Below are 8,176 nucleotides of genomic sequence, written 5' to 3' on the forward strand. Positions count from 1 at the left end.
AACATTACAAAGAACAAAATATTTTAAGAATATTAATTAGAAAAACTTTAAGGTATAAAATTTAACAGAATTATTTGTAGAAAAGATATTTATATACGAAAAAGTTTAAAAAATATTATAAACAATTGATAATTGATGAAATGTATACTTTTTCATTTCTTGTTAAAACGTTCATTGTGCATGCGCATTGAACACTTCCTGTGACGTATATTTTGTAACAGGTACTCGCTGTGTTTGAAATCAGTATGGCTTGTCGCCGTGACGTGTCGGGAATTTCAAATCGTTGGTATGTAGCTTTCTAAAGTATTATTTTAAATTGACACTCATAATTGTTCATAAATGTTTGATGTTCTTGAAGATTCTTTTAAATTGATATATATGTATTTTATATGTGTAAACGTAGACTTTATACACAAGTTGATAAAGTTATATTCGATTATTTATCAGCACATCTGTAAACACTGTTCTTGTTGTTTCGTCGTTGTAAAATGAATGTCTTGTATTGAACAATACAACAAAGTGATGATAGATCTATAATTCTTCATTTATGTAGCACTGTTTTTGAGTAAAAGATAATTAAATTAACAGTTTGCTGTTGCACGATTCTCGCAAATGTTCATGTGATATTTATTTTGGATATCTTTGTCTCGCACAATTAGTTATTTTTATATGAAGTTGTCATCAGTATTTCTCTGTTTTTTTAAAGTTTATATAACACATAGAAAAACACATTTTATTGATAACGGAAGTTTTCGGCTTTTCAGGTTGAAGACAGGAACAAAAGTTTATTTGATTCCACGTTTTGGTGTTGTTGTTGTTGGCGGCTGTGACAGCATAGTTATACATTTTAAACATCGTAGACGCTTATTTCATATAAGTTTACATCGAAGAAGGTGTTTATGGTTATATCGACATGGTTTTACATCGAAGAAGGTGTGTGTTCATGGTTTTATGTACATAGTTTGACATCGTAGACTGTTGACATCGTAGACTGTTTACATCGTAGACTGTTTACATCGTAGACTGTTGACATCGTAGACTGTTGACATCGTAGACTGTTTACCACGTAGACTGTTGACATCGTAGAGGCTGACTGTAATAGTGTCTAGTCAGACGGTGTTTTACTGTGCCGGCGAATTCGCTCGCACCTCTCTGTCTTGGCTAGACGACAAGTGATCGTTAGACCAATATTTTGCATTTCCATCCGTTGTCAGATCGGTTAATAGATATTATATACAATAAACATAATTTTGTTTCAGATATATGAATAAACAAGACAACTGTCATAAAATGCATAGGATAAGAATTCCAATGAAAGATGTTCTTTAGTGTAAGTATCTTATCAATTATGTAATACTTGATATTTAATATTTTACTTTTCATATTGAATTTTTAAACATATTTTGTTTGTTTTAACAAATGAACTTTAGTTTATTTCGACAATAAGACTTATCCCAATTTAAACTTTATTTAATGATTGTGCATTGACAGTTGAAACATGTAGCACATGTTATTCTAATCTGAAATAAAGTAAATAATCAATTTGAAACTCATGATTAAGTGCTGTCCTTAACTTAAAAATTCATTTTAATTAACCGATCTATTAATAAACATATAGCGAGATCATTTTAAGCAATAAAAAAATCAAAGATATATATTATAACAAAAACATCTTGAAAATTAATATAAATGAATACAACCACCAAATATATAAAGATATATAATTAAAGTAATGTAATTTTCTGTTTTCTTTTATATTTGTTTCTTTTTACGTATATATGTTTTCTATAATAACTATTTACAATGCCTGAGGTCATTTTACCGAAAATTAGTATAGCATATAACACGGAATATAACGTTCTATAACAATTCAGCTAATCCTTGTAAAATCATTTTAAAACTTGATTTCGACCATTTATCTTTACTATGTAACTTTGTGTTTACCTTACCAGATACTTTATATCGTGGTTTTACAATACTTTTCTTTTTAGTAGAAATAGAGTTTATAAACATTTCATTATCTGAATCATTATCATCAGCCATTGAAACTGACTGAATAGCATTATATGCTGCTTGTGACTGAGGATTGCTATTTACTTGTAGGGAATTTGAGTCTGATAATTCTGAATCAGTCTGCAATTGCATTTCTTCTGAATGTGCATTACTTTGATTATTTTCATTATTTGAAATTTGTTGTTGTTGTCGAAAATGTTTCTGTTATTCAGCTAATGGAATGTCATCTTCACTACCAGAATTTGACCTTTCTTTCCTAACATTCTTAGCAAGTATCGCTATTTTCAGGTGTAACTACAAATGTGGCATTTCTTTTTGGCGGCCAGTATTTTCTGCTTTAGGTATTGACCAGTCATTAATATTTGCGAGCCTAATTTGTTCTGCATGGACTTTAACTGTTGAATTGTCAAGCTGATTTTTTATTATATAAGTTAATGGTGTCCATAATTCTATAAAATGGTTTCCAGTTCACATCTAGTTTGCTTCTTTTACGAAAATTCTTATAGAATACGGGATCGCCTATTTCAAATTTGATATCTTTTGCGGTCTTATCTGCATAGCTAGCTTGTTCGCGTTTTGCTTTTTTAAGGTTCTTATAAACAGACAGAAAAGTATTATGTTGTTCTTGTAAAGCAATTTTGTGATATTCTTCGCCATGATAGCGCTGCCTTGGTTGTAGCAACAGGTCCACCGGGAGAATTGGATCACGGTTATATAACAAATAAAATGGACTATGCTTTGAAGTCCTAGAGACATTGAATCTAAGTGCGGCTAGTGTCATGTTAAGATGAATATCCCATTGTTTGAGATTTTCCTGGATTCTTTTAGCTAAGATATCATGTATAACATGGTGAGAACGTTCATTTTTCGCGTTTCTGGCAGCATGATAGGTAGTTGTACGCACATGATCAATTTTTAACTCTTTAAGTGTTTCTTTGAAAGCATTACTTGTAAATTCTGATCCATTGTCAGTGACAATTTGTAATGGACATGCATATCTAGGGTAAATGTCTTCTAATAGTAAATGTATAATTGTATCAGTACTTTTGTCAGCAGTAGGGAAACACTCGGGATAACCACTGTAAAGGTCAATAAAACAAATAATGTAGCGGTTACCACTTATTGTTTTTTCATAGGGTCCTATAACGTCGATACTCATTGTCTGAAATGAATACATTGGTATTCTTGTCTCGCCCATAGGTGCTTTTATTTTTGTAAGATTACGTGACTGACAATCAACACATTTAGAAACATATTCATACAATTCTTTGAACATATTTGGCCAAAAGTATTTTTGTTTTATTGTTGTAAATAACCTCTGTGTTCCTGGGTGACCATTATTTAAATGATATTGAGTAATGACAAGGTGTTTTAAGTGTTGCGGAACAAACAATCTAAGGTTAGGATTATCATCTACATTAGACATATAATAAAGAACTTGGTCAATTTCTAAATATTTGCTCTGTACTGATTTAGTTGGCTGTCCGTGACGTAGTAACATTTTCAGTTCAAGAATAGTTTGATCTTTATCTTGCTCTGAAGCCATATTTAATTTTTCTAATTGTTTAATATCTTCTACAATTGGCTCTTGAAATTGGTATTTTTTTGTTTGCTATTTCTTTGGCATTAAGATGCGTAGAATCAAAAGCATTTACTTCATAGCTTTCATCAGTTTTCACAGCATGTACATTATCATTATTTGAATTATTACTTGAATTTGAGACTGTTATCTCGAAGGCATTGTCATTAATATCAGGCTCATAGAGTTCAATATCGGACTTGTTAGCATTTTTATCATCAGCTGGAGGTCTAGAAAAGAAATCGGCAATTAAATTTAATTTTCCGGGCAAATATTCAATTTTACAGTTATAGGCAGAAATATTTAAAGCCCAAAGCTGAATTCTTTTGTTTTGCATAGGTGCTTCTAGAAGATATTTTAAAGGTTTATGGTCTGTAAATATAGTAAACTCTGCATTATGTAAATAAACATCTAATTTTTGTAACGCATAATGAATACTGAATGCTTCTTTTTCTATGGTACTGTACTTTCTTTGAAATTCACTTAATTTATGAGATAAGAAGTATATAGGTTTTTCAATACCAGATTTGTCACATTTCTGACTTAAACATGCTCCGACCACTAAATCTGAGGAGTCCGTGTATAGAATATAAGGCTTATTTGGGTCTGGGAATGCTAAAAGTGGAATACGTGTTAACATTTTCTTTAATTGTTCAAAACTTTCTTGACATTCTTTTGTCCATTTAAACAAAACACGTTTTCTTGTAAGATTGATTAGAGGTTCAACAATTTTAGAATATTTAGGGCAAAATCTTCTATAAAAACCAGCAGCACCAAGTAAAGATCTGACATCTTTAACACATTTTGGTACCGGAAGTGACCTAATAGCTTTTACTTTTTCTGGGTCTGGTTTTATACCTTCATGATCAATTATAAAACCAAGGTACTTTGTTTGTTGCTGAATAAAACTGCACTTTTTCAGTTTAAGTTTTAATTTATGCTCTTTAAGCTCTGAAAATACTGTCTGTATATGTGATAAATGTTCATTTAATGACTTCGAAAATATCAGAATGTCGTCAAGATAACTGACAGCAAATGTCCTTTGAATGTCGTAAAAGCCGTTTTTTCCTTGTCTAATTCATGTACGGGTATCTGCCAAAAACCTGAACACATGTCTAGTGTTGTAAAATATTTTGAAGACCCTAGTAGTGTTAAATATCATCAATTAATGGGAGAGGATATGATGTTGGCTTTGTAATTTTATTCAATTGTCTAAAATCAACACAAAACCGTTTACTGCCGTCACGTTTCCCGACAATAACAACAGGAAATGAATAAGGGCTATGACTTCTTCTTATAATATTAGCATCTAACATCTCATCGATTGCGTCACTCATAAATTTTCTATTGTTTAAAGGTGTGCGATATGGGCGTAATTTGATTGGAGGATGATTACCTGTTGGTATTTTCATGGTTACCGTATCTGTTTGTGATAATTCAGAATCTTTATTTGCGAAAATATTTCTATTTTTCTTAATAAGTCTCTAACAATATTAAAATGCTCTGAAGGTGTATGAATATCACGTTCGAAATCGTTGTTAAGAGGGGAAGTCGTTTGAAGAGCCTCTGTAACCGAGTTAATGCTCTCAACTTCTGAAACTTTAGCAACTACTGAATCTCGTTTCAATCTTATAGTTTTATGTGTATTGGTGACAATCATAATAGGAAATCTTCTATCAGCCGAAAGTTTCATAACAGAATTTGTTATCATAAGACCTGGTTCAGAAGCAATCATTCCAGTTTCTATACTTTTTAATTCATATAATTTATCATTTTCCAAGCCTGGATTTTGTTTTAACTTAGCAGTGCACACATTAACTGTTTGAGGTTTCAGAATAACATCCTGTTTTAATCTAACAATTGATGCAATATGAATATCTTCTTCGAGGGCTACATATGTATTATTAACTCTTAAGCAGCCTAAATCAAAATATAATCTAACGCCATTTTGTGTTAACCAATCACGGCCTAAAATAATATTTCTATTCATTTTAGAAACAACATAGAATTTTTGAGTTGTTTCTGTTTTCCCTATTTGAAAAGTAAGATTTATATAACCATCTATATGTAAATAATTTCCGTCAACTGAACATAAATTTATTTTCTGTTTTATAAGTTGAGGAGGATTCTTCAATTTTCTATATATTCTGCGATGCAGAAGACAAACTTCAGCACCTGAATCTACTAACGATCTGTATTTATAGTTTTCTATTTTAATCAAACATGAATTAGGGCTTCCAGCCAATGCTATACTAAATTTTGGTATTTTATCGTTCCTGTCAGTGACCCCTTTGTGACAGGAACTTGCTAGTTTTCCTGAAAATTTGTTTCTGTCGTAAAAATTTTGTTTACGACATTCCCGCATAGTATGTCCAAAATTGTTACATTTCCAGCACTTAATCTTTGATTTCAAACTATTATTGCTATTATTTTTCCTAAAACGTGAAAAATTTTGACGGTGAAATACAGAATATATTTCATTTTTCCTAAATCTACAATTACGCACATGATGACCTGGCCTCTTACAGTACACACAAAAATTTCTTGTATAATAATGATTAAAATTATTTGCTTTGTAATTATTGTATTTTGGGTGATTTGAGAATTAGAAAATTTTACTCTGGCAGAAAATCTAGCTCTGAAATTCTGTTCATTCATTGCGCAAGTAATTGCTTCTTGTAAAGTTTTTGGCTTTTCTCTCATAAGTTTAAGTTTTAAATAATTATGCGCTAAATTATCCGTAAACAATTCCACTAACTGAAGTTCAATTAAACTATTATCTCCTAGTTTATAATTTTCATAAGCGGTTTCAGCACAACACTTTCTCCAAAATCTTGTTTTAAATTTCTCAAAAGATAAAATTCATGATGTAAATCTTTAATTTCCCCAAATCTAGTACTTATTTCTTCTCTTAATTGTTCCCACGAATTACGAGGATTATCACGCAAATATCTACATATAAAATCGCTTACAGTCCCTTTACTTGATTGAAATGCAACTAATTTTATTTTATTATCATCCAAACCTTTTAAAACAGCATATTTTTCTACAGATTTTATCCAGTCATTAAAATATTTAGAATTTCCATCAAAATTTTGTACTATTTCTGATAAACCCTGTGTACCTATGACAGTTGAACTATTATCCAATTTATCTGACAAATTTTCAAAAATTGTAGCTATTTCTTGATCTGACATCTTCAAAATTAGCAAACTATAGGTATATAAACGATCACTCACCTTTAATTTTCTGTTTCAGGTACTTCGTTGTGTCCCGCTGTATAAAATCGTCGCTTCGACATCGCTGGTCTTAGGCGCCAAATCAACCGTTGTCGCATAACGGAGAAAGAACTCACGGATGTTACATACTTTTAATATACAAATACAAATACACAAGTGTACAAGTGAAATACCAAATTCGAACTCCTCCAACTGAACATTTGAGAATAGTATGACAACCTCTCATAATGACATTTTATAATGTATATAAATACACACGTTTTAGAGTTACATGTAGAACTCTCATTAATCATTTTGACATGTCATTGCTACCAAGCCCAGTCTGCACGCACCCCGTACTATAATATTCATAAATCAACGTCATGTTCCACAGTTCACACTACGAAATAAAAACCTTAATATATGTATATACATGTTGACTTGTCATTTATATTAATATGATGTGTAAACAGTAAAATACGCTACGTTTAATACAATTGAAACAAGAAAAGCATTGATGCAAAGCATCAAAGGGCGTCCAAGCAAGAAATAAGAAAGTGAAGATGAACTAGTAGACATATGATGTCAAGATATTCTTATAAACTTTTCAATGGTTAATTGGTTTTTACCAAAATGAACGGACGGAAGACATTGTTCATTATGAACTTTGATTGGCAACGGATATACATGTATACAATCATTTATCATCCATACCCATGTGTAACGCATGATCAACACCACACTTGTGGAATTGTCCCTTATTATGTATTCGCTATTAGCGAAGACCCCCTCTTAAGGTATCTGTTCACACTTAGTAAAAATATGACACTGGTTATATTACCATGTCATGTTGAGCATTATTGTTTATTATACAATAATTGTAATATCTATTTTAATAACAAAAAAATTAATACAGATTTTATGAATATTGTTTTCCTCTCTCTTTTTGTGTTTTTATGTGCTATTTTAATACTGAGTTTTTTACGTTTACTATTCTTTTTTTATTAAAATTGTAAAATAAATTTTAAGAATTCAAATGTCATATTGACCGACGATTATAAATCAAAACTTTACTGGAAAAAGTCAGTAAATTATGGTTAATCTTTCAATATATAATATTATTTATTCTTAAACCATGTACATGTACATTTGTATTTTTCTTTATCATTTTTTAAATTATCATTCAAAATCAAATAATTAATAAAATCTAATTTGTTACTTTGAATAATTCACCGGCATCTTTACTAAACACGAATAACAAATAAAATAAAATGTTTCAAAGTTAATAGAGTCTTTTTTCATGCTTTCCAGTGTTTTATTGTAATATATCAGATGATTATATTCTGATAAACCACTAGTGAAATTT

The 8,176-nt window shown here is 30.4% G+C and overlaps 1 long non-coding RNA gene across 1 annotated transcript; it reads left to right on the forward strand.

Moving 5' to 3' along the window:
- The first annotated feature begins 252 nt into the window (after positions 1 to 252).
- On the forward strand, positions 253 to 7,010 carry LOC132747065 (uncharacterized). The gene is made up of 3 exons (XR_009628076.1): positions 253 to 286; positions 1,260 to 1,330; positions 6,851 to 7,010. It is a non-coding gene; the product is annotated as an uncharacterized LOC132747065 (long non-coding RNA).
- The last annotated feature ends 1,166 nt before the right edge of the window (positions 7,011 to 8,176 follow it).

This window comes from Ruditapes philippinarum, unplaced genomic scaffold, assembly GCF_026571515.1.
Source record: "Ruditapes philippinarum isolate M1 unplaced genomic scaffold, ASM2657151v2 ctg89_1_1_1_1, whole genome shotgun sequence".
Taxonomy (NCBI): Eukaryota; Metazoa; Mollusca; class Bivalvia; order Venerida; family Veneridae; genus Ruditapes; species Ruditapes philippinarum.